This window comes from Phocoena sinus, chromosome 4, assembly GCF_008692025.1.
Source record: "Phocoena sinus isolate mPhoSin1 chromosome 4, mPhoSin1.pri, whole genome shotgun sequence".
NCBI lineage: Eukaryota > Metazoa > Chordata > Mammalia > Artiodactyla > Phocoenidae > Phocoena > Phocoena sinus.
The window spans coordinates 83931552-83959299 of record NC_045766.1 but is presented as its reverse complement, the minus strand read 5'-3'; the positions used below and the strand labels follow the sequence as shown (position 1 = coordinate 83959299).

Here is a 27748-nt window from a genome sequence, read left to right as displayed (position 1 = left end):
CTAGATTTGGGCCCATCAGTGAGATAGATTTAAACAGCTTGAAACTGAAAGTTGGATCAGAGTCATTCAAAAATGCATTGGGAAATAACATAGGTATTGTTGCCTTCCACTCTTTTTTCTTTTCCTTTTTTATCCTCTCTAGCAATGAAAGGTAACAGCATCCCACTATCCAATATAAACACAGTTTAAAAAAAAAACAAAACAGAATAAATGTGCCAGTGAAAAGTTAATTCTTTGTTTCCTTCCTGTGGGCTTCCCTCCATTTCCGGATTTGCTCACACATTGTTTCTACAAAGTAGGATAAAGATGAACAGTTACATAATATGAACTCATGATTTTCAAAATATCTCCCAACAGCTCTATTTCCTCATTTAACCTATATTGACCTTTTCCTTTAAATCCTCCCTACACTCACAATCTCATCTACGTTTACTATCAAATCTCCTTGGGAGACCGGCTAACTTGCACTCTATAGACTATTCATACCTTGGTAAATGCTCTATTATTTGAAAGTTTTATTCAAAATATATCTCTTCCTCAGCTCTCAGACTTCCTTTTTAAAGCTGGATATTCTCTTGTGATCTCTCTTTTTATTCTATCTCCCTTAGTTCTAGTAGCAGTACTTTATTTTCAGGGCTTTTAGAATCTAGAAAGTCACCATGTTTTTCATATTTCTTTGATATTATTTCCTAATGTACCTTTAATTTTTAAATTTCTGTCCAATCTTTTTCATCAATAACCTTGAGAGTACCAAACATTTTACTATAGTTTATTTCTCAGTAAATAGGTTTTGGCAGTTCTGTTATTTTATGAGATCATAATATTTTTATGCTTTTCTTTTTTTAAGGGGGTAGAGATGGCCAAAACTGGAGGGGAAATAAAAGATACCTTTCAGAATGTCACATCTATGTTAAGTCACAAAACACTAGTTGGTCTTGCCTTGAAAATTGTTTTCCAACCTGTATGAGTTGAATGGCTCAACATAAATAAATGAAGGAAACTAAATCTTTTTTTGCGGTATGCGGGCCTCTCACTGTTGTGGCCTCTCCCGTTGCGGGGCACAGGCTCCGGACGCGCAGGCCCAGCGGCCATGGCTCACGGGCCCAGCCGCTCCGCGGCATGTGGGATCTTCCCGGTCCGGGGCACGAACCCGCGTCCCCTGCATTGGCAGGCGGACTCTCAACCACTGCGCCACCAGGGAAGCCCCGAAACTAAATCTTTTACTCACATTGACTCATTCCATTTTAAGAAAATTTACGAAGTAATGAATGGGCCCTTATGAAATCATTACAGTTAGGAGAGCTCTTTCTACTTGAGACTTCTCTGTTCCTTTGGCAATTCAGGGTTATGCCCAACTTAACTATACTTTTGGTGTTCAAAATTTTCTGATTATTAGTATTTCTAATGATGGGACTCAGACACGTTCCTGGGAAGAGAGACTTACAATTAGAGAGATCTTAATAATTAATGAAATATACCAATGAGATAATGAAATTGGAAGCTTTCAGTATACTGCCAGGGATGAAGAAATCTTTTTTGAGAATTAGGAATATGCTAGAAGACAATAAAAGAGATCAGATAGTGAACTGAGCAAAGTGACCTTTGATGTAAAGTGTCAGCTAAAAATGTCAATCCAGTTCAGGACTGGATACAAAGGGATATTGTGTCGCTGAGCAGAGAGGTATTAAGTTACCTGATTATCTTCTCTGGAAGAATGCAGTATGGTTTAGACCCTTTTATTACCTGAAAGATGTAGACAAATCAGGAAAGATTAACAACCAGTTTTATTAGGAGGTAGCAGATGAGCTGGTATGAATAGCTCTGGTTGTTAAAAGTTCTGTATTCTCTTTGCAGCTTTGATACGCTCTCGAGTGGGAATAGTCATTCTTGAAATTTAGATAGGATAAATTATATTCTGTTCCCCAGAGAAAGGGCAGTTTGGGAACTGAAGGGAGGGAAGGTTTTAAAACAGCAAAAAGACCTGGGGTGGCAGAAGGGCAGGAAATTCTATTATAAGATTTTCAATTTTAATTAAAACAACAAAACAATAACAACAGCCATTTGTTAAGCCTTCATTTAAATAAACTCAGTATATTTAGTATGTGCGATATGTCTTTCATATTTAGTACCTAGTTGTTTTTGGTACATGCAATAATATTATTCCATAACACTACACTATTATGCTCATGTTTCCCTGGAAATATAATTTACAAGGCCATTCTAGAAACTCTGATTATGAAATTCAATATCACTTTCAGTTAGTTACCCTTAATTCTAGTGCAGTTTTCTCATGTCTTCACACTTACCCTGACGCTGTAACCTCTGGTCTCATAGTAATGTCCTGGTGGAAGAGGCTCCTGCCCCTTGCCTTCTGAATGATTTTCTACATATACTTTCATATATAATTACATATTTTACCAATTAACATTATTTATGAATATCATTGAGAAATGATTCATATAGTTTTCTAGTTTATTAGTGAAAATAACTTGTCCAGAAGCTAACAATAAATTACCAATTTTTACACAGGCCATTATTCCTGGGTGTATTTATTATGATTTACCATTTATTAAAGGATTTCAATTGGTTGACAAAGTATAATAGAACTAAGCTTATTTCAAGAAATGTTGGTGACTCAATAAAGTCCCAATACATTATACTAATATCTATCCCCGGACTCCATCTTTTAGTTCTATTGGGAAACACCTATAAACATAACATAATTTTTTTCTTTTCTGATGTTCATTCAAGTTACATTTGCCCCCAATCACTGCAGTATGCTTCTCTGTAGACTACCTTGAAGGGTAGATGGTGGTGAAGAATCGGGATATTTAAACTCATATTTAAAAGGAGCAGAAGAAGAGTTTAGATGACATGTGATCTTAGGCAGGCTTTAGGAGAAGAGATGGACTTGTGATAAACCTTAGTAAAATGAGCCCAAACTCTCAGTCACCCTCTTACCTACTGAGGTGCCCGGTTACTGGTGACTTTCTCAATATCTTTAACAATCCTCTCCCCACCAAATAACTCTGCTTCATTTGCAAACATTGTTGGACTGTGTTCACATTTCCTTTTCCTCTTCCTCTAAGGAAGAACATTTTTAGGCCAAAATAATCCTTTAATAGACCAAAGACAGGAGATGCTGCTACACATCATAAATCAGTTTCTGCTCTCTTGGCTGCTCAACATAAGACATCTCAAAGTCTCCATGAAGCAATATATTACACTGTCATGAGTGTAATCTCCTTATTATCTTCAGTTCCGGCCATTTTCTTAACTATTAGTTGGGATTACTTCTCTTCTTGCTCCTCTACACTTCACTATCTCTCTACAGCAACTACAATGATTTTCTCAAATGTGAAATCAGATCCCACCACATAAATCTCCAATAGCTGCTCACCACAACTAGAATAAAATTCAAACTTCTCACCCTGAAGCCTGCATAATCTGGTTTCTGACTCCTCTTCTGATCACATCTCCAATATACTTCTCCTTATTCCCTGACCTTATTTCATAATTCACATGCCTAACTCATTTTAGTCTCAGAGTCTTTGCTGTTGCTGTTCCAATTTCCTCTAGACCTTCACATGGCTGGTTTCTAAGATCATTCAAGTCTCAGCCAGAGGCCATCTTTTTACACTCTATCGCTATTAGGTTATACTCTTGTTTTCTTCATTTCACTTAACAGTGTGTGCTAGTATGTCTACATATTTATTAACTATCTCCCCTAATTAGAATGTTTCATGAGGAAGAAGACCTTGTGAGTCCTGCTCACTATTATATTCCCAGTGCCTAGAACAGTAGGGGGCTCAATAAATATTTGCTGAATGAGTGAATAAAAGAATAATTGAACAATAACAGAATGAACAGTAAACAAGGGCAATACCAGTGCTTTTCAGCCCAATGGTTCTTTAAATGCACCTCAAATACTTAAAAAACAAAAATACACTTTCCTATCCGTTAGCATCAAAATTACTAATTTTACTAATTAAAAGACTGGACCTCAATGTACATTGATGACTGTTTCAAAATCGTGTGACAAATAGGGATTTCATAATTCTGATCTCAAATTATGTGGGATGAATTAGTCCCACAGTGTTTTTCTTAGAACAAAATTGTACACCAGGGGTAATTAATCTGAGGTCCACCATTAGGCTTTAGGGGTTCTGTGGATCCTCTGAAAAGGTATTATGTCCTCTTTTGGGGAGAGGGTCCATAGCTTTCACCAGAATTTCAGTGGAAGCCCTAAATTGGAGGAGGCAAGGAATCCTTTCAAGCAGTACCATTCTAAAGCACTGTGCTATCCCAGCTTCCTCTGTGATGGTATATGTTCTTTTGAATACAGAGATGCTAGGTAGCAAGTTTCAACCACTGTCTATTTGAGTTTTTTTTTTTTTCCTCCTAATCATTGTCTTTGTCTATTAGGGTAAAGCTCACTTTACTCTAAAGCTTTCTTATGAGTTTTAGACTGTTACTTTTTGGAATGAGATACATGCCTGCAACCTCAACTCTGCTAAAATACCATTGGCCAGTTGGGATTCAATCTCATTTTCACTGGAATATGTTATATATAAGCATTTTATTAGCCGAAACTCTACATAACTCTGACATTTATTAATTACAAAATTTGGGGGAAAATTTTTAATGCAAGTCCTAGAAGGTTCAAATGAAATAACACTGGGTAAAAAAAAAAAAAAAATAACATAGTAGCAAAACAAAACAAAAAAAAAAAAAACTGGGTATGTTGAACCATATGAAATTGTCATTTCTGAAAGTCAAAATGATTGAACATTGGCAAAGTGAAATGGTTCAACCTGTGGTTCAGATGTTAACTGCTATTGTTGTTAGAAAAATTATTCTCATTCTCCAATCCTCCCTTCCTGTAAACACTTCCATTCATGTTGAATGCATTGCTGGTAAGTGGCACTGGGGGATGGGGTTGAATTTGCCCGTGATTTTAATTCATAACACATAGGCTTTCTTAATTCTTACCATAGCAGATACCGCCAAATGACAGAGAGCCTGGAGAATGGGCCTTAGAAAATTAAATTTATAGAGGCTTATTTTTCTCATACCCAGGTGCACTTTTAACTGGACAACTTTTGAATGGATATCAAATCCATGGAGCAAGTTCATGGGGACTGTATTGGTTTCCTATTGCTGCTGTAACTAAGTACCACAAACTTAATGACTTAAACAATAGAAATCTGTTAGAGTTCTGGAGGTCGGAAATCCTTAATCAAGGTGTCACTGGGCTGCATCTTTCTGGAGATTCTAGGAGAGAATCCCTCTCCTTGTCTTTTCCAGCTTCTAGAGGCAGCCTGCACTCCTTGGCTCACAGCCCCTTCCTCTATCTTCAAAGCCAGCAGTCTAGCATCTTCAAATCTCTCTCTCTCTCTCTGATTCTGCTTCCTTTGTCATATCTCCTTCTCTGACTCTGATCCTCCTGCCTCCTTCTTGCCTTTACAAAAACCCTGGAGATTATCTTAGGCCTACCCAGATAATCCAGAGTAATCTTCCCATCTTAAGATCCTAATTTACTCACATCTGCAAAGTCCCTTTTGCTATGTAAGGCAATGTATTCACAGGTCCTGAGGATTAGGACACGGACATCCTTGGGGGAGGGGGCCATTATTCTATCATTGGATTCAAAATATTCCAGATACTCAAATTTCAAATAGCAAGCAAGATAGTATCATATCATTTCTTTATGGCTACATAGAAATTTTTACATATACCCTCTTATAATTTTTAAAGAGATAGTAACTTACAATTCTCCAGCCTCACTTTTGGCACATGAGTATGGAAATCATAGTCTTAGTTTTGGTTTGTAGAGTCTTATTTTATCCCTTTACCCAGTTTCAGTTAATCCTACCTATATTCTAACTTGTCCTTTCTGCGGAAGTCATACTGCTATCTCTAGCCAAAGAATTATTAATAAGTTCTTTCAGCACTATCTTCTATTAACTCTAAAAATAAAGATAAAAGATACTGATTTTTAGCCAAGAACCAACCAGGCCAGATTCCGGCACTTCCCATCACACCTTTCTTGTGCCCTTCCCTCAGGCACTGTATACAACCTGTCTGAATAAGTTAACCAGCAGGTGCAGGTGCTAACACACATGACTATACCATGAGAAATTTCCTCCCTCAGATTCTCACGTGGATAAACTTAACTCAAATGTCTTCCTTCTTCACTCACCAAAAAGACCTGCTTCCCTGACCTGCATCTCCCCTGTCCACTATCTCAGTGAACATTAGCCCTTAAACATTTCAGCTTCATCAGCACAGGCCCATCATGACAGCATAACATCTTTGTCCTGCTAGAAACTATTCAGCATCCAGAGGACCATCTTTATGCTGATAACACTAAAATATAAAATAATGCCAACAGCTGGTGCTACAAATGGCTTTTAAAAACGATGTTCATTCACTAAAATTCCTCTTGCTACTTTTGACATGAAACACGCAGTCTCTAATTATTCTGATCAAGACGGTGAAATACAAAAACAAACTTTAATTGTGTTTAACAGATATTTAATCAGGACTCACTGAACTACAGATTAAAGCTGAAATTCATAAACCATAATTACCCGATTGTCGCAATCTTTTGGTCCACATTCTCCTTCCGTCTGGGCGTCTGGCACCTTGCCCCGAATTTCTTTTACTGTCTTCTCAGCTTCGTTACTGTTCATGTTTTCCAGCAGAGATTTAGCACAGATTACAAAATATCTGTTCTTGGCAACTTTCTTCATTAGCTTTTTTTCCCCCTTGCAAAAAAGTTTTTTTTTTTTTTTTTCCTACCAGAGTAGCTGAAACGGGCATACGTTTAGGGTGCTTTGGTGACACAAACTAATTATATAGTTATCAGGAGATAATAAGGCAGCGATAACGAGAGTTACTATAGCTATCACGTAGGTATCATGCAATTTCTCCAGTATGCCATGCAGTGTGTCCCAGTCACCATGTAATTACCTCTTCACTACCCCACTGTTTTATGGAAAATGCTTATCTCACCCTAACAAAACCTTTTCTGCCACATTTGGAAAAAAAAGTGGAATTCTTATTTCCAGTGCCACTTATTCCCAGTAAGATGCTATCTTGCAAATTTAAGAGAAACACATGTCCTCTCCTGAAAATTTGCTTTTACATAGAGCAAATGGAGCAATTCTGTTTTCTTTTGCTTTATTTCACCCAGGTGAGAGAAGTAATTACTAACAATTCATACATTTTCTCTTTTGTTTTTTTTTTTTAAAAGCAAACAAACAAAAACACCAAAAAAAAAAAAAAAAGACCCAACCTCACCCTATTTACTTAGGATTCATTTAGTCTGGCACTTTCCCCCTACTCTTCCCTTTCAAATCTCAGTCACTCACATTTGTTTTTTCCTGGAATTATGGTGTAAATCATTCTTAACAAGCTAGCTTGAAACATGTCTCACTCAGTAGAAACACATAAGCCACTATAATTGAAACATGGAACTGCAAGCTTGAAACTCTTTCTAACTATTTTTTTGGGCCACTCTTCAGAAGGACACGCCGAGTTTCCCTCTCAGTGCTGTAACCCCTGTGTCACACAGTTAGGATAACATCACAGACCAAGACGAAAGGATAAAGAGAAGGCACTGGCAAAAGAAGAGGTGGGTGGTTCCTTTATTCCCCTCAGTTGGGCAGACAACCCTATGAAGCAAGGGTTGTAGTTACTGCTTATTTATCTCAAGTTGATGGCTTGAAGTTTGACCACACTAAGACCTCTGGATGACATCCCACCTGAGAGTTCTAGTTTAAAACAGGATGGAGTGGCTTACTTTGCAGCACAGATGAAAGCTGCTTCCTATTCTGCTTTTATTAGTCACCTCCCAGTCTGATAGCTTCCCATTCATTTGTACACTTAACTCAAGCTGGGGTCAAAATCACCCTCAGATTTAGAAGGGCCAGAAAAATTGCTATCCCATCCTATAGCATTGCTCTTCAATCACACAGTTTCTCCAAATATAGTTGATGGCCTTTGAGATGCAAAATGCACCACTTTAATGTAGTAGAAGTCCCTTTCATTGCATTGCCAAATCTATTTAGCAGAATCTGCTTGGAATAATCTGTCCCTAGACCTGAGGATGTGCAGTGATTTTAAGCATTTTAAGCTAACGATAATGGTTAGTGCTGAGAACAGATGTACCTGGCTGTGATGTGATCTATTCCAGTAGGCTTTTATGAGCTGTTCATTCCTATTGACTTAGCATTTTATGTCTGTGTTTTTGCCTGGTGTGATGGTTGCATAGGGGTGTCATGTGTGTATTTTCCTGATGTGTGATGGCTGCACGGGGGGCTATGTGTATTTTCTCAGTGCAGTGGCTACACAGGATGTTGCGTGTGTATTTGCCTGGAGTTATAGCTGCACGTGCTGTTGTGTGACTCTTCCCCCCACCATTTGATGCCTGCTAGCAGGGTCCTATGTGTATCTTTTTCCTAGTGCGATGGTTGCACTCGTTGCTCTTCTAATGATGGACATTTCTAGCAATTATCTGTCTACAGGGTCCTGGGGAAAGAATTGCAGTAAAATCAATAAACAGTTCTAGACAGGGCCTTGTAAACATGAAATGACACCCCTGCATAAATGCCTTTTCCTACCATAGCATGTTAAAATCCAAGTGCTGTTACCTTATTGGCACTGGGATAAAATTTCTATGGTCTCTCCATCTCTTTCATATATTGCAATCGTTTGGGGGAGTTTGAGATTAGTGCTGGTTGGAGGGCTTTTACACACGAATCTATCTAATGACATTTTTTACTACATTGTCCTACACATTACTTCTTATACTCCATCCTGACTTGCTCTGGTATAACAGCTGATATTCTGAAAGTGAATATGCCTTTTATTTATTCCTGCAGTCTCACCAGGCCCTCCCCACATGCCCACTGCCTCACACACACACAACCTCCTCCCTTACTGCTTTCTGGTCTCTGTATCCCTCCTGATTTCACCAAGTGGAACTGACAAAGAAAAGAACCAATGAGGTTAAAGTCTTTTGAACCCCCTGGAATACAGATGAGCTGGGAGGCATCTGGAAACAAAACCAGACACTTGAAATCAAAGAGACAAGTAAATTACTATCCTAATCTAGGAAGAATAACTAAAGGTGTCAGTGGGGTTCCATTGATAGCACTTGGCCCTGGGCCAGAATGCCAAGGGTTCAAACTCCATATCAGCTTTGGGCTCGGGCCCAAGACTTGCCACTGCAGGGTGCGGCAGCATGTGCAGCAGTATTAAAGGTGTCAGCCCTCTGCAGAGAGGTTAAGTCCAAGTTCTTCTGCCTGTTTGTCATTATACCCCAGAGGGATGCAGAGATAACCCTCGCTTCCTCTCCAGTGCCTTTCTCAACAGGCCAGGCTGTGGGGAGCTGCACTCAGCAGCAGTATTTACTAATATCAGTACTGTACAATTAATGAAATGCCCCTTTTCTGATAAGGCTGCTTGAAGAAATAAAGTACGTGCAAGAACATCCAACTGTCTCCCCCCTTCTCCCTCCAAAAACCCTGATGTCTGTCCTAAAGATTCTTCCATCAATGCAAAGAGCTAAGTTTGGAAACCTAAAACCACGTGTCTAAATGAAAGGAAATGTTTTCATTGGAACAGCTTACATGTCTGGTACACTTGCATAAAAACTATCGCGTAGCATTTTAGAGCTAAAATTGCTATAAAATGCTTAATACAGTAAGAATAATTATGAGATTTTGCACGCACAGCTGGTATACAACTAAAGTCTCAGCCACAGATTCAGTGGAGCATGGGAAAACCATTTATAAAAATTCCTGGTATGCCAGTTTAACTCACCATCAACAGCCCATCAACACTCTCTCCATTCTTTAGGTGGATGGGGAAGATATTTACCTACCGAATACTTTGTTTCTCCTTTTATGGATGTCATTAATACTCGATTCAAGGAATTCTAGTCATTACTTGACAGTGGCAATATAAATAAATTGTAATAGGACACAAATGCCCTGAACACAAGGCTTTTCCATTGAGCACAGGAGTTACAAATACAGTAAACAATAAACCAAAAGACCTAACTATTAAGTCTACTTGTAATACCATCCCCCTTTTTCCTTCCTCTTTCTTCTATTCCCTCACCGCTTCTCATCTCCCCTCTCTTTCTCTAAGATTCAAATCCTTGAGTGAATTCCTAGGTGTTCTGAATGCCCGTGGTCACAGCCCACCTGGCCTTGTCTTCCCCTGGGTAACACCCCAAGGATGGAACTTCACTTTCTCCTCAAATTATGATAGTTCTTTCTTCTCCATTCCCCTCAGCATCAGCTAACCATCACTTAAAAAGGAGCTAAAGTAATTTGGATGAGATGTTAATGGTTAATAATAATTTATTATTATAAATTATAATAATAATAATTTATTATTATTTCTTGATAAAGATTGAATTAAATGACAAGGAAGAACCTCTTTATTTTGGCTTTATAGGGTCTATGGAAAATGCCATAATAGGTGAGATGATTGTAATCAGAGGCATTGCTGGATGCTTCATTGCATGGCCTTGGTCATAGAAAGGGAAGCCAAAGTGGGTATTTGGGAACCCTCAGGGAGACAGCCTGTGGACACAAAGGCAGCATAGTACAATATCAAATGAATTGGACCAGCATCAGGAAATCAAAATTTGAGTATCAGTAAACTTTGCCAACAAGTGTTTGGGTAAGTCATTGCACTCTCTTAGCTGAGAAACGAGGCCCTTGGATTAGAAAATCTCCATGGCTCCTTCCAGCTCTGAAATGAAGATCATGTCACGGCTCTCTGATGGAAGATCAGTTGTTTCTCCTAGTTTAGCTGCTTCCTCCAGCTAAGAATTAGTCTCTCTCAATAAAAATGGCTGACATTCCACATGGAGCCATCTAACTAAAGGAGTGTTGATGTCCATAAATAAGTTTTAAGCTCTTTGCCTACTACCTGCATATAGTACTTCTGAGCAGGCTCCTTTATGCTCTACAGATATTTTCTTAGCATTTTGTTTCTCATTTACTTAATCTGACAAATATTTAATGAACACTTTCTATATATGAAACACAGAGCTAGTCACTGAAGACGAGGCAGAACAGGACACCATCTTTGTATCCTAAGAAGCACAAATGAGTCTACTATTCTTGTCCATTCTCTTTGTCTATCTGTCTTTCACTTCTGTGCATAACCATGTATACTTCTAAAATTATAAGAGTAGTATAGAAAAAATAAGGAGAATTAGACTTATCTAATCTGTGCTCAGTCCAAAGTACTGTTTATCTTCAGCAAAAGACTGATAATAATTGGTATTAAAAATTATAGTCATGGGCTTCCCTGGTGGCGCAGTGGTTGAGAGGCCGCCTGCCGATGCAGGGGACACGGGTTCGTGCCCTGGTCCGGGAAGATCCCACATGCTGCGGAGCGGCTGGGCCCGTGAGCCATGGCCGCTGAGCCTGCGCGTCCGGAGCCTGTGCTCCACAACGGGAGAGGCCACAACAGTGAGAGGCCCGCGTACCGAAAAAAAAAAAAAAAAAAAATTATAGTTATTCAAATATGCACTTCAATTGTATAAAGGGTATTTATCAACATGTATTTTGAGGTCACTGATGTACATTAAGAACAGCAATCTGGGTGGCAAGAAGATTATAAAGGCAAAACAATCCATCCTGTAGGATTCCTGATAAAATTGTAGGATAAAATTGGTGACTCTTTTAAATAGTCTCTGGGGAAGTTAAGAACACAGAATATTTTTGTTTAGTATTTTTTTCTCCTGAGGATTTTGGGTTCTTATCCCTCCAAACTTTCTTCTTGAATTAATAATAATAACTGCCATTCATTGAGTGCATATTAAATTACAGGCATTTCCAATCAATATTGTATGATAAGAAAATAATTCTGCAATGTAGATATATTTACCCTCATTTTGCTGATGTGAAAACTGAGGCTGAGGAGGGTGAAATAATTTGTCAAAGATAATACAGTGTGCAGAGTTGGGATTTAACCTCAGGTTTGTCTTTGTCTGTGAAACATAGCTCCATAAATGTGTCTTGGTTCTGCCAAATCTAACTATTTAAAAAATAAATAATCTTGTTTGAATGCTTTGTTAACAAACAAGGAAAACAACCTTCATATTCTTTCTTCACACTCATTCATTCCATTACATATAGTACAATGAAAACAGGAGATGGTTAAGATTTTTCTAAGATTTGGCTGCCTTTTCATATTTATCTGGACTGAGATGGATAATTAAGTTTGGGGCTTTCAATCAAAAGTAAAAGAATGAGCTATTTGCTATCTGAATAAGTATTTGTTGTTAATTGATCAGACATGGATAAGGGGTGTTATTACAACTATATTTGTGAGATATGATTTACGTTGTTCTACTGCATATTACTCTGTGCTGTTTTTCATTTTCTTGCACTTTGGACTTTCTGTTTTGCTTTTAGGAATTTAGTCACAGTTGGTTGTGTTTTGAACTTTGTAAAAATGTAATTCTAAGAAAATTAAAAAAAGAAAAAGAAAATATTTTCAAAATGATGTCAAAATCAAATCTACCCCTCACTAATTTGATTTGTAGGAAATGGAGAACAAAGTATTGAAAGCAGAATGCTTTTTAAATACATCCTAATTACTTCAATGTGCAAATGGATTGACTAAATCAGAGCATGCATTTAACACTTTGCACTTCAATTGTGCTTATTCATCTAAGTTCTATAGATAGCAATCCTATTATAAAAAAGGAGATAAACTTCACCATAGTCAGTCATTCTATAGTTATCTGGGGAAAACTATCATTCTTAAATTCAAGCTTACCTCTCAAGTCCACTCACTTTTGGACTAATGCAGAAGATCATTAGTCCAAATAATACAAAATAATAGATAATTTACTGCAGCTACTCAAGTTTTCCCAATTGACCCTATCTTTCCTATTCTTCTCTTCTGCTTTTAGTGGGTGAGCTGAGGGGGTGGAGTAGTAAAGCCACACAGTATGAAGCAGACAGGGTGAGTCCTGAGGAATGATGCTATGGGCTGGAGATGATACACAATCTAGGCTGGGATGGAGTTATGATGTCAGGGTTACTTAGGGCTTGGTCTGGGACCACCTACACCAGAATCTCCTGAGGAACATGTTAAAAAGACATATTTCAGAGTCTCATCCCAGAGCAACTAAACTGAATGAGTGTCTCTTGAGGTGGAACTCAAAGATCTACGTTTTTAACAAGCTTCCCAAGTAATTCTTATGCTACTGAAGCCCGAAAAGCACTGGCTTATGCACTTACGCAGCTCTCTGATTCTATATCCAGGGACAGCACCGCTAGTATACCTCTGTATCTTCTGTCCCAGTTCTCAAGGTGCATGTGCAAGTACACATAGCTGACCTGGGAGGCACTAATTGTAGTAATAATAGCCCAAGGGCTTAGCCAGGCACGGTGCTGTTTGATATGCAAGATCTAATCGGACCCCCACAACAAGGATTATGAGTTAAGTATGATTACTATTCCCATGTTTCAGATGAGGAAATTGAGATTCAGAGAGATGTAGTAACTTGTTGTGAGTGTCACATTAATTATTGGAAGAGCTCTTAAGCTTTAACTCTTTAACTCTTGTGGAAAAATATGTTCTTGAAAGATGTTTACTCCCAAAGATGTTCATGATTTGGTGATAATATCATTGTAAAGGAACTTACCTAAATACTAGTAAAATTGGTTATATAATTAACCAATCATAGGTTAATGTATAATAACCTATACATAGGGTGTGAGCATTTGTATCCAAGTAACTCTTCCCTTAGGTTATTCGTATAGTTACTAAAATCATCTAAACGAAGTTGCTGATCTTTCATTAGTTCATTCAACAATTATGCACTTTGCCAGAACCTGAGGCAATAGGACAAGGCCTCTGCCTTCGTTAGACTTACAGTTCAGTAAAAGAGATGAGCTTGTGTACAACTGGTTCTGGGTTAACTTGTAGTCAGTGGAGGCCTGAGCTGGAGAGCGAGTGGTCATTCTCCTGGCAGAAAGGAAAAAGGGTGCGGTCTGGAAATTTTTAGTTACTCCAGCTCTATGCCATTGGCCAGTGTAAGGAATCCAGATTTTTTAAGATTACATTTTTACTTATACAGTTTTGTTAGAAAAAGGGCAGACTAAGTTACTTGTGTATTTTGGGCCGATAAAACTTTATGTGGTTCATTCTTTCTGGCATCCAACTGGGTTTCTTTTTTGACTAAATTCTGGGTACAGAGCCAAGTTAGTTGTTATGTTTATTCATTCTTACACAGAGCAGCCGAGATTCTCCCCTTGAGATGGGTGCCTGATAAATGTTATCAGTAGTAGCTCATGCCACCCAGTAAAAGTGACTCTATAGAGACATTGGCTGTGTCCTTTACTTCATTTTCATCTGTTTCAATTACTGAAAATGCTATTATTGGATTATGAAATTTTTACAATATGAGAAATTTAGGAGTTAAAAACAATTGAAAACATAAAGAGTGCTCTAGATTTCTTCCCTTGTGATAATCTCATATACATGTAAAAGTGGTCTGAGCATATTAATGTCAGAGCTGATTGATGGACTAAAACAAATGAGGTTCTGCGATGTCAAAGTGCAGGCTGATAATCTAAGGCAAATGTACAAGTATCTAAAAAAGAGAAAGAAATTCTGGGAAACACTGGGCAATAGAAACTATATGATATGATTCAGAAAATATATATCATATTTAATGTGATTAAGATTCTAAAAATTGATATCTCAAATACGCCAAAAGCTTAATAAATTGGAAACGCAAAACATTTTAATCCCTTTATGAAGTGATAAATAGTAGACATGCATTCTTTTCTTAAGCTGAATTAGTATCAGAGTTGGAATTATTTTTACTTAGATTATTTGCTGTTTGCTTAAAAATTTTACTTTTCTAATCATTGGAGTATTTTTAGAATATTTAGAAAGTTTAAGAAAAAGAAGAAATAAAATATCACTTAATTCCATCATACAGAGGTACTAGTACTATTCATATTCTAATGTATTTCCTTTGATTGTAACCAAATACATTTTTGGTTACATTCATTTTTCTAATTTGGGATCATTTTGGGATCATGTTAGGTATACAAGTTTCTTTTGGATCAGGTATTTTCAGTTACAATGTTTTATGAACATTTCCTAGTAAAATAATTACTTAAAATATCTTTAATAACTATGTAGTTAATAATTATTACATAATAATATATGTATGTCCCTAATTTGCTTAATAATTTCTTTGATTAAATATTTAAGATCTTCTCTTCTTTCACTTTTATAAATGGCATTGTGATGAACAAGTCTTTGTATACAAATCTTTGTCTGAGTTTCTGCTCCCTATAGATAGATTCCTAAAAATTAAATGACTGGGCCAGAAGACACATTTTTAAAGAAAGGTTCTTGATAATGTAATGCCATATTACTTTGCAGAATTTCGTGTCAACACATGCCCCTTCATCACTATTATATGAATTACAGTTTTACTGCACATTTATCAGCATTGAAGATTATTACTTTTATAAATAATGTCTTTGGGTGTTAGTGAGTTGAAATACTTTTTCATATGTTTATCAGACATTTGTATTTCCTCTTTCAAAATTTTTCTTTTTATAATCTTTTTAGATTTTTTTGAACAAATATACATCTCAGTACCTTCATATCTTTTGCTTCCACTTCATCTCTAGAGTATCACTCTACTCCAGACTCTCTTTACCTAATCCTGAACATTGGCATAATGTCTGCCTGGTCTGTAGTTCAAATTTCTTCCATTCTTATCCATTCTCTACACTAATGCCTAACAGTATTTTGAAAATACTGCCTTTGTCATGTCAGTCCTGATCAAGAACCTACAGTAACTCCCAGTTATTTATCTATTGGCTAAATTCAACTGCTTTATTCAGGGGAAAATTAATCCCTTTCTTGGATATCTCCTTATGAATTCTGTTGATTAACTTAGGATATTGATGTATGGAACTTACATGCAGTTAAGTTTTTAAATATGAGTTTTTATATGTGAGTATTTATATACAATAGAGAGACACACACATGATATTGATACTAGACATGAGCACTGGAAGGGGATTTACAGAGCATCAAACCCAACTCTTTACATTTATAAATGAAGAAACTGACTCAAAGAGTTCAACAAATTACCCAAAGTCATAGAGCTAGTTAAATGATAGAACTGGGACTAGAAATCAAGTCTCCTGATTCCCAGTTCAATGCCTTTTAAATAGGGAATGATAAAAAATCATTTTTACAATTTAAAGAATAGAAACAGCTAGGAAAACCATTTAATTTCAGACTGATCTTATGTATAAAAGATTGTTAAAATCATGTCACATAGAAGGCTTGAGTGTTCTTATAAACATGAATAATATATACTTATAAATTGATCAAAGTGTCATTACAATTTTCATAAAATTTGCACATCAGCAAATGACCAAGTTTATGCTAGTTTGCTTTCTTCTTGTTAATCTACATTGTTTTATTTAATCTGCTTTGCTACAATAGAAGCACGGTATTTTTATTCTACCATGTTGCAGGTCATCATTAAGTTTCTTAGTAAGATCTAGTGGTATTCAATGGAAAATCCAATTTGCCTAGCAATTTCTATAAAGAATTTCCTTTAACAATAATTGGGGATTTTAAGAACTACCCTTAAAAAAGAACTATTTCAAAATTCCTCTATTTAAATAGTAAACAACATGAACTATTTTGTAAGAAAATGGGCTGTGAGACTGGGAGTTACCAAATATACTAATTATTTATAGGGATAGGGTAGGGCACAAGGGGCCAATATGGGAATAGCTATGAATTGAACTAACTTGGATAGGCGTTCATTGACTGTAAAGCATTGATTCACAAAGCATGTGTTTGCCCAACAAAAGTACTGACAGAAAGAGTGTTTATTAAATCATATAGCAGTGCCACAGTTACAGAATCCAAGGTTTAAATGAATAGGTGGGTCATTCAGCAGTAGAGGGAGACTAAAGAGATCTTAGCTATGTTTTCTTTCTGTGTGCATGTGTGTGCACACAAAATAGGTCTATTCATTTCATACTCAACAAACATTTATTAAGCACCTACTTTGTGCTAGAAGCTATTACCAAAATAAATGATCCAGCTTTTTTGTGATTATCCTCTCCACAGCTGTATCATAGAGATGCATAGTAATCTATACCTGACTAATGCATTATTACAAAAACTGAGAAAGTGGGTAGGAGGAGAGGATTGAAGGAGCAGCATCCTAAATTTCTCATTTTATACAGCATACAATTTCATTAATGTTGATAATTTTAAAAAATAGGTCTAAATATTTTTTTAAAATAACAGTAATCATTACTAGAAGAATAAACTGTGCTTTAAAACTCCCAAATTGGGCTTCCCTGGTGGCGCAGTGGTTGAGAGGCCGCCTGCCGATGCAGGGGACACGGGTTTGTGCCCCGGTCTGGGAAGATCCCACATGCCGCGGAGTGGCCGGGCCCGTGAGCCATGGCCGCTGAGCCTGCGCGTCCGGAGCCTGTGCTCCGCAACGCGAGAGGCCATGACAGTGAGAGGCCTGCGTACCGCAAAAACAAAAAACAAAACAAACAAACAAACAAAAACCTCCCAAATTGCTAGATTGATAACAAACAAATAATATAGTCATATACCAAAAGAGAAAAAGAGAGAGAGAGAGGGCCAAGGATGCAGAAAAACATAGAAAGTAGTAAATAAAGTTTCTGAGATAGTACCAGATATAGTTTTTACAACAATAAATATTAAGTTAATTAGTTTATTATTAAAATAAACACTATAACATAGGCTTAAAAAACCCACAAAATCTAACCATAGGGTAGTAGTTTAAGAATACTAGTTTTGGTAGTGGAGAAAACTGAGCTCAAATATTACTTCTGCCATTTACTAGTCATAACCTCTTTCCTAAGAGAACATTTATTTAGCTTGTTTATATCAATTTCCTAGTTTATTAAATGTAAATAAAAATAACTGATTATAGAGAGAATTGAATAAAATAGTATCTATAAAGTTCAGTGCCCAGCACCATTAAACATTCAATAATAATAACTATTATTTATAATATTTGTTTTAAAATGATGTATCTAAATGAAAGAGAGGTAAAAATCAAAGGAGTGTTGTTCAAGATATACTGATAACTGAAAAAACTGATACAATATAAAATGAATAAAACTAAAGAGGCAGAGTGAGACTTAAAAGAAAGTAATCCTTTCTGCAAAGAAAAAAGCAGTGAGGAGGGCTGAAGCCATAAGCCTACTGAAATCTGGATCCATAAGCACATAGAGGTGGCTGGGAGTCTAGGTCTTTGAAGTAATGGGGCCAAAAAGTTTCTATATGAAATGGTGGATCTAAGTCTGCCTTACTACTTCAACAAGAGTCTACACAAAGTATGACCAACTGCTGCCTGGGGCAATAGTTTATATAGAGCCGAAGGCACTGAAAGGTGGAAGGATGAAGATACAGCCTCAGCCTTGGGGTCAAATATTCCTAAAGGTAAGCTGAAAGGACACCTTTGTAAGATTTGGATTAGGACTATTAAGCCAGGAATGCAGATAGGGGCAACTGGAAAACCATTAGTCAGGGAGGTATGAAAAAATTAAAAGAGAGAGAGAGAGGGAGCTTACCAACAGGCAAGACAAAACAGCCTTATGACCCACATCAACCTGCAAAACAAAATTCTAAAACATAGCAAGGTAGGTTTATTCCTAGGTATTTTATTCTTTTTGATGAGATGGTAAATGGGATTGTTTCCTTAATTTCTCTTTCTGATCTTTCATTGTTAGTGTATAGGAATGCAAAACAACCACAAAATTAATAATTGGAACATTCACTCCAGATAAATTTGATTTTATAGAACTGTCTGACAATGACCTCAAAATGAGTAGATTTGCAATGTTCAGAGATAACTAAAAGAATCATACCTGTAAAAAGAACAAGAAATTATTAAATAAAAATAGACAAGATAAGAATAGATGAATAAAAATCAATCAGAAATCTTAAAAATGAAAAAAAATGTTCACTGTCATAAAAATGCAATAGATGGGATAATTTAAGATTGGGCAGTTTCAAGGAGAAGATTAAGTGAGTTGGAAAGTGATATTAAGGAATTCACTCAGAAAAAAAAAAATCACAGAAAGTAAAATATGCTTTTAGAAAATGAAAAAGCGGTTGAGATATGGTAAATTGACTGGGAAACACCAAAATGTAGCTATAAAAATCCCAGAAGGATAAAATGAAGGTAATGACAATATACAATAAAAGAAAAGAAATAGCTGAGAATTTTCCAGAATTAGAGTCTTGAGATTAGAAAATATATCCTTAGTTCATGACTGATAATTTAAAATAAATTCACATCTAAACACATTTCAGAGAAACTATAAGATATTAAGGATACAGAAAAACTCTAATAAGTTACCAGAGGGAAAAGGCAGAGTACTTAAAAAGAGATGAAAAATAGATCGATAGCAGACTTTTCTTAAGTAATGATAGTTGACAGAACAATAGTCTAAGATATGATTGAGTAATATCTTCAAATGCTGAGCAAAAACACCCAATTAAATTGTTATTTAAGGTAAAAGATAAAATAAAGACATTTTTAGGTATACATAAAGAGTGTACTACCCAGGGTCCTCCCTAGAGAATTACAGAGAGATGTAATTCAACAAGAAGGAAAGTAAATCCAGAAAGGAAGCTATAGAATCCACAAATAATGGTGTGCATAGTATTAACTAAAACTATGAGTAAATACAATAAAGTGTTGATTATAAAAATAAATGATAATTATTTTTGGACATGTTTAAAACAAATAAGTAAAACTAAAACTCTATTCAACAATTACAATAATGAGAATGATACTTAAGAAGTAGATAAAACATGCTAGACACATTTTTTTTTTTTACATTAAGGACAAAGCCAGAAATACTAAGAAGTGGATTTTATTTTTTATTAGAAAAATATGTAGTTATGTATACATATAAAACTTTTAGTATGAGCACTAAAGGAAAAGATAAGCCACCTATGGACTTCAAGCCCAGCAGTAAAATCCATATACTAAAAAGAATTTTTAAAACATTTTTTTGAATCAAAGTTATATGAAACACATGTTATTATAGTGCAATTAAATTTAGAATCAGTAATAAAAATAGAGGAAATATATGTTTAGAAAATAGAAATGTACACTTTTTTTATTTTTGGCCCCACTGAGCGGCATGCAGGATCTTAGTTCCCCTACCAGGGATCGAATCCACACCCCCTGCAGTGGAAGAACAGAGTCTTAATCACTGGACCACCAGGGAAGTCCATAGAAACATACACTTCTAAATAACTTAAGGGTTAAAAATAAATCAAAAGAGATATTACAAAATATTTAAAATTGAACAAAACTACACATCAACACATGCTATGCAGCTAATGAGAAACTTGAATGAGAATTTAGAGACCAATTTATTTTGAAAAACAATAAGAAGTATTAAAATTAAATGAGTAATAATTCAACTCAGGAATCTAGAAAAAATTATCTAAATAATAAAGTAGAGTGAAAAAAATAATGTTGACAAAAGCAGAAAGTAATGATATAGAATACAAAGACACAATAAAATAGATAAGCAAAATCAAAAGCCAACTTTTGAAAAGAGCTAATGCAACAGAAAAATGTCTGACAGCTATAAGAGAAGAGAAGAGGCTAACATAAATAATATTAGGAATAAGAAGGGGGCATAATTAAAGATAAAATTAAAAATCATAAGACTTTATGAACAGCTTTGTGCAAATAAATTTAAAAGTGTAGATTAACTGTTAATTGTATATTTTCCAAAAACAACTTCTTAAAATTGACTTAAGAAGAAATATAACCCTTGAATAAACCAATAGCCATGGAAGAAAAGGAACTGATGATAATCAAAAGTCCACCCTACACTACCTACCCCCTACTAACTGACAATAATGGGTCCAGATGATTTTAGAGGCAAATTTAACCAAGTCTTCAGAATAGGTAATCTGTATAATATAAAAACTATTTCAGAAATAGAAAAAAAAAAATAAGAAAGAAATGTTGCTCAACTTATTTTATGAGGTTAGTATTACCATGACACCAAAACTCTGCAACAACAGTTTTAAGAAAATTAAAGACTAATCTCCCCATGCAAACATACTATTAAACTATCAGCAAATTCAAGTCAAGAGTGGATTTAAAAAACACAACAGGACCAAGTAAAGTTTTTTGCAGGAATGTAAGAAGTGTTTACTATCAAGAACTGTATTAATATCACATAAAATATTAACATATTAATGGGAAATTTTAATCATATTATTGATGCAGAAAATGCATTATACAAACTTCAACTAGTATTCTTGATTAAAAATGTTTAGCAAACTTTAAATAGATGATGGAAAATTTCTTACAATAATTTTGATTTATCAAAATCCTAAGCAAATACCACATTTCCAAAGCATTTCCATTAAAGAAAGAAACAGAGCATTCCGAATATCACTGCTTCTACTCCATGCTATATAGAGGTATCAGTAATGCAATATGACAGGAAAAAGAAATTAAACATTTAAGAATTGAAAGTTAAGAGACAAGTTGGAATTATTTACTGATGATATACATGTCTATGTAGAAAACCTAAGAGAATTTCAGTTTAGCCAGTGGAACTAATAAGAGGGTTCAGCAAAGTTGCTGAGTATACACCAATAATAACCAATAAACAACACAGTGGAAAACAGATTCTATACATAATATCATGAAAACTAAGTTATATGAGAGGAACTCTAACAAAACAGGTTCAAGCGAGACCTTTATGGTGAAAATTATAAAACATTATTAAAGAACTTGAAGGAAGAGCTGATTAAGTAGAGGAATATAGTCTTAATGTCAGAAAGACACAGGGTTATAAGAATATCCATTCTCCTCCAGATTATTCTCTAAAGTTAATGTAAATACAAACAAAATTCAGCAGGGCTTTTGCCAAACTTGACTGACTAACCCTAAAATTCATATTGAATAGCAAAAGGCCAAGAAGAGCCAAGAGAACTTAAAGAACAATGTAGCGAGATTTACCTTACCAGATAACAAGAATATTATAAAGCTATGGTAATTAAGGTACTTCTGTGTTAGCACAAGAATAGAGAAACAGTCCACTGGATAAAGATCCTAATAAACAGATTTGATGTAGGCGAAAGATGGCATTACAAATTAGGGGGTAAGGATGAATAATTTGCTAAATGGTGCTGGGATAATTGGGTTATCCACATGGAAAAAGAATAAAATATGATGCATGTAAGATACCATATACAAAAATAAATGCCAAGAAGATTAGAGATCTAAATGTAAAAGGCAAAACTGTTAGAAGAAAATATAGGAAGGTTTCTTAAGGATCTTGTCATATGGAAGGATTTTTTAAAATGATATAAGAGCACAAACCATAAAGGAAAATATCAATAAATTTAACTGCATTAAAATTAGAAACTCTTAAAAATAAATGCTACTACAGACACAGTTAAAAGAGAAACTGAAAATTGGGAAAGGACATTTGCAATCTACATGACCCAAAGGATGAGAATCCAGAATATTACAACCACTACCAAAACCAAAACCAAAAGCTGTCCAAAACAACAATAGCAAAACAAATACCCCAATAAAAACATGGGTGAATATACAAATAGGCAACACACATGAGGAAACCCCAGTGTAAAAAAGTGTAAAAAATTTTAAACAATATATTATTCAATCCCCCTCAGTCTGACAAAAATGTAAAAACTTTGGTCATTCCAAAATGTTGTGAAGCATGTGGAGATCTCATAGATTGCTAATGAGAATGTAAATTGGTACTATCATTTTAAAGAGAGAAATTTTATAGTTCTTAGTAAAGTTAGTAAAGTTAAATTTAAAAATATATATATATAATAAAAATTTCAAAATGCATTATTTCTTACAGTTTAGCATTTCCTCCTCTTTGTACAAACACGTACAAAAATGTTAACTGCAATTTTGGTGGTGATTGGGAAATACTGGAAATAATGTCTAACAATTAGAGACTCAGATTTTAGTGATATATACAGTAGAATGCATTTTATGTAAGTCATAATACATGGCTTATATAAAGCTAATTCATGATGACAGAGATCAGAAGAGTTTTGCTTGTTTTTAACGTTTTGTTAAAGTTTTGGAGGATATCGCCTATAAGGGGGCATGAGGGATTCTTCCTAGGTGTTGTGAATGTTTTATATATCTTGGATTGAATATTGTCGCATGGATGTATACTTACATAAAAGCTCATCAAGCTATACACTTAATCTGTGTACTTCACCATATATAACTTAGAATAACATATGATAGAAAACAGGTTGGGAAAAAAATTTTCCACATTGATTGAGGTTTGCTTAACTTGGGTGCTGGATTCTTGTATGTTCACATTATTCTTTATACTTTTATATGCTTGAAATATTTTACATTAAAAAATTGATAAGACAAAGACTACTGCTTTTCCTAACTAGAATTAATCAAGGTAAAAGAAAGCACTAGTGTCATCTTCTCCTCTTCACTGTCCCTGACACTAGGTCCAACTATTCCAGGAATCAATAAACACTTCACAGCCAAACATACTAACAAAGCGATCAAAAGCAAAACTTTCAATTCATTTCTTGACTATGTGTAGAATCTAGGCTTTCTTAAGTGAACGACCAGCAGTATGTACTGTTGATACGATGCTACTAATGCACAAAGATCATTCATCCATTTAGGTTTTTCAACTGATGAAGTACGGGATGCATTGCCAAGGATTTTTTTGATGTGAATCAACAGGTGGTTTGGCATCAATATTGCTATTTGTTTCTGGGCTTCACCTCTGGTTTCAGAAAAGAAAAAGAGACGATACCTTTTCAATGTAGTATTTCAAGTCAACCATATGGAAAGCAAGGTTTTATTCCAGCCAATTCTCTTTCGCTCAAAACGTGGAGGAAAAGTGCCAGCCACTGCTACTCTCGCCACCAGCCATGGTACAGATGTTTGGAAAATGCGAAAATAGAGAAATGAAACAAAAAGAAAACCCTCTAAAATAAATTTTGCATAAGTGAAAAATAGAGTATATAATTATCATAGCTGCAAAAAGGTAAATGCATTTTGTAATTTTTTCCCTTGTGTTAAGCTGAAAGAACCAAAACAAACAAAAACATTGATGTTTTAACTTAATGTTTTGTTGAAACTGACGATTACGAAGACCAACTCAAACGTGGCTAAAAGTGGGGATAAAAACAGATTTCTTTTAATCTGATAAAAGACTTTTTATCTCCAAAAATGTTAGAATATGACCTACTTGAATATTTATTAAAGGAATAATTATAGACCCATTTAAAAATACATGTTTTCAGGTGCCGAAATAGGAATGGAGAAGTGTTTCTTTGAAATCTTGTAGGAGAAAAGAAATAATTGAAATTATAATAGTTCCTTATACGACTCAGATAAAATACAGCTTGGAAAGAAATGTCTCCATACTGTTCAAATGTATGTCCCTGAATTGGCTTAGCCAATTCGTAGACCTAGTTTTTCCAAAAGCAAATGTCCTATTAGATTTAAGCACATCGATGTAAATTACTCTTTGTTTAAAAGAAAGTTTTAAAAAAATAATGTAATTTCTGAGAGAATATTGCCTGAATTGAAAGTTAGACCTCGATTTAGGCCTAGCTCTGCCACAATTTTGTTGTGTACCTTTGTTCCTGTTATAACTGAGATGTTTGGGTCTCAGTGTCCACATCTGTAAAGTGGGAGTGTGACACAAAGACAGAGCCCTCTCATCAAGCTCCTTTCCAGCCCCACCATTCTATGAATCTAATGAAATTACTCCAGCATGAGTTTTTCTTTACTTCCTTCCTTTCTTAAAATAGACAATCAAATAAGTAAATATATATGAAAAGCACATACACTAATCATCTATCCCTCTGAATAGGAAGAGAGAACATTGTTTTTTGTTATTATCTATTCCCTAACGTGTATTTAAAAAGAGAGTTCCCATAAAAAAAGACTTTTATTTTTTCCTGAATCAAAAATAGCATATCATTTCTTTGCCATTTACATTCTATTAAGAAAGAAAACAGAAAATCATTATAGAAATTATATTAGGAACTTTAAGAAGGAAGAAAAAAGTCACTAAAATTCCATTTAAAATTCAAATGGTTCATTTACATGCTTTCTTTGACAGAAGATATCACTGCCACCTCAAACTCCCTCCACTTCCTTTTCCAGGGGCAATATCCTTAACTGTGCAAACCAGGACCCTCGTCACACACCTTTCCCACCTGTCTTCTGAGGTAACAAAGCTGCGGTATAGATTACAGCCTGAGATACTTGGGATGGGAGTAAAACATTTCATCTGGGAGACAGTACTGTGATACATTTGCCAAATCTAGAAGAAAGTTAAGCCCCGTCACTACTTTGGCAAGAAATTTCAGTTCTCATGGCTGAACAATGATCATCATTTTTACACAAGACTTTTAAAAATGAAAGCACCTGGGGCGCCAGAAAGAAAATAAGTCTGAGAATGCAAGTTTTTCTGTCAATATTTAAACCAGATAAGACACTATCAATGCACCCTTAACCAAGGGTCTGAAAAGAATTCAGGGCACCTGACACCTTGGTGAATAAGAGAAGCTCAGCTTTATGAAAAGGCCAAAGTCTTTGGGGGCGAAATCTCCATTGTTCCAAGTGCTGATCTGCCTAAGACACCAGCAGAGGCAGAATGCTTGGAGGCAATAGGCAAGGCTCCTGTTACAGGCTCCAGCTCTGGTGTATATGCTGATAAGCCTGGGACCCACCAGACGCACACTCAGGAAACACCAAGGGTGGGTCCCCCTGGGAGCGGAGGGCTCCTCAAACAGGAAGGCGAGAGTCTGAAGTTGCAGTGTATGAGCACTCCCTACTGGCTGCTGAGGTTGGAGATGAACTGGTGGTTTCTGAGAAAGGGCTGTCCCAGGTTTCTGTGAGGAGGCTGATGGACGTACCTCATTTTCTAGGGGATAAGGGCGTGGCTCTGATTAGGTTTAGATTGCTCCAGATGTCATGCTGAATGAGGAGGAGGTGAGGAAAGGCTATGGATAGGAGGAAATCCAAGAACTGGCAAAAACTGTGTAAAACTGGTACATAATTTTCATTAACTCTTCCAGGTACAGTATTCCGCCCTTATCTGAGGGGGAGAGATTCCAAGAACCCCAGTGGATGCCTGAAACTACGGATAGTGCCAAACTCCATATACACTATATTTTTTGCTATACATACACACCTATGATAAGCCAGACACAGTAAGAGATTAACAACAACTAATAATAAAATAGAACAAATATAACAATATACTGTAATAAAAGTTATGTGAATGTGGTCTCTGTCTCAAAATCTTTTTGTACAAATTTAATGACTTTTCCATCTTAACTGAGCACTTATCACGCACTGTGGCCATAGCTATTGCAGTTTGATGTGCGACAGCAAAACTAGCATGAATTTCTTTTTCCTTCTCCACAATTTCATGGATGGAAGATTTGTTCTTACCAGAGATCTTAGCAACCTCAGCATACGATTTTTTTTCATAAGTTGAGAACTTTCACCTTTTCAATGAAAGGAAACACATTATAGCTTCTCTTTGGCATATCTGATTTGCCAGCATCACTGCTCTTGTGCTCTGGGGCCATTACTAAGTAAAATAGGGTGACTTGAACACAAGCAATGCCGACTCAGTGGAGCTGATAACTGAGCCTCCTACTAAGTGACTAACTGACTCCTACTAAGTGACTATGCAGTAGGATACACTGGACAAAGGGATGATTCACATCCCAGGTGGAATGGTGTGAGAGTCCATCATGCTACTCAGAACGGTGCACAATTTAAAACGAATGAACTGTTTATTTCTGAAATTTTCCATTTACTATTTTCATGTTGCAGTTGACTGTGGGTAACTGAAACCAGCGAAGGTGAAACCGTGAATAAGGGGGGGCTTCTGTATTAACATTTTATAAAGTATATACAGACCTGTGTACGCACATGTGTGTGTTTGGGGTGAAGAGGGTGCAGGAGGAAATGAATTTCTATGTGGCTCATTTTTCCTAGCAACAGGAATCCTTGGGACAGTCCAATGTGCTTATACTATTTATGTTTTACCGGAAAAATCCCACCCATAAACTTGATGAAACTGCCTGGTGTGTTCACTATACCGCTGCACCTAAGCCTAGACAGGTGGGCCCAAGCCTGGGGCAACAATATGCTATGTCCCCAATGCTCTGCTCTGTTTGGGTTCTTCTGTATAATAAGATGAAGGTCAAAATGGCAGCCTGCTAAAAGCAGAAGCATTTCAGTTGCAGGAATAACTTGCTTGTCATCAATTTGTTAATGCAATAGTCAAACATTTCTTTGACATGTACAGTATCAACTAACTTCAACAGATAAAGGGTCTAGAACAGGAAGATGCTGCAGATGCTTTAGCTCAGAGGAAGGCTTAGCAGAGCCAAAACGTCAGCAGGGCCTGTTTGTTCCATACTTTCCACCGGGCTCTGTGAAAGAAATGTTAGATTACTGCAATGACAAGTTTGTGACAAGCAAGTCATTTGTGCAACTGGTGCGCTCCTGTTTTTATCTGTTTACCATTCAGACTTGTGAATGCCATTTCAAGCACTTACAGGATTTCTGGCTCCCATTAAGGGGAAATGGTTTCTCCATGTTTAGAATTTTCTGCCT

At 35.9% G+C, this 27748-nt stretch overlaps 1 protein-coding gene across 17 annotated transcripts in view; it reads right to left on the bottom strand.

Moving 5' to 3' along the window:
- Positions 1-27748, bottom strand: part of ZBTB20 (zinc finger and BTB domain containing 20) — an 806470-nt gene that overhangs the window by 216241 nt on the left and 562481 nt on the right. For 3 of the 17 annotated variants that reach the window (XM_032629546.1, XM_032629556.1, XM_032629553.1), the window contains one exon: positions 23910-24009. The exons of 13 other annotated variants lie outside the window; for them this stretch is intronic. The gene's annotated coding sequence lies outside the window, so the exon portion shown is untranslated. Of the gene's footprint in view, positions 1-13921; positions 14014-23909; positions 24010-27748 lie in introns of those variants that run through there. One more of the 17 variants, XM_032629545.1, reaches the window with a different exon arrangement.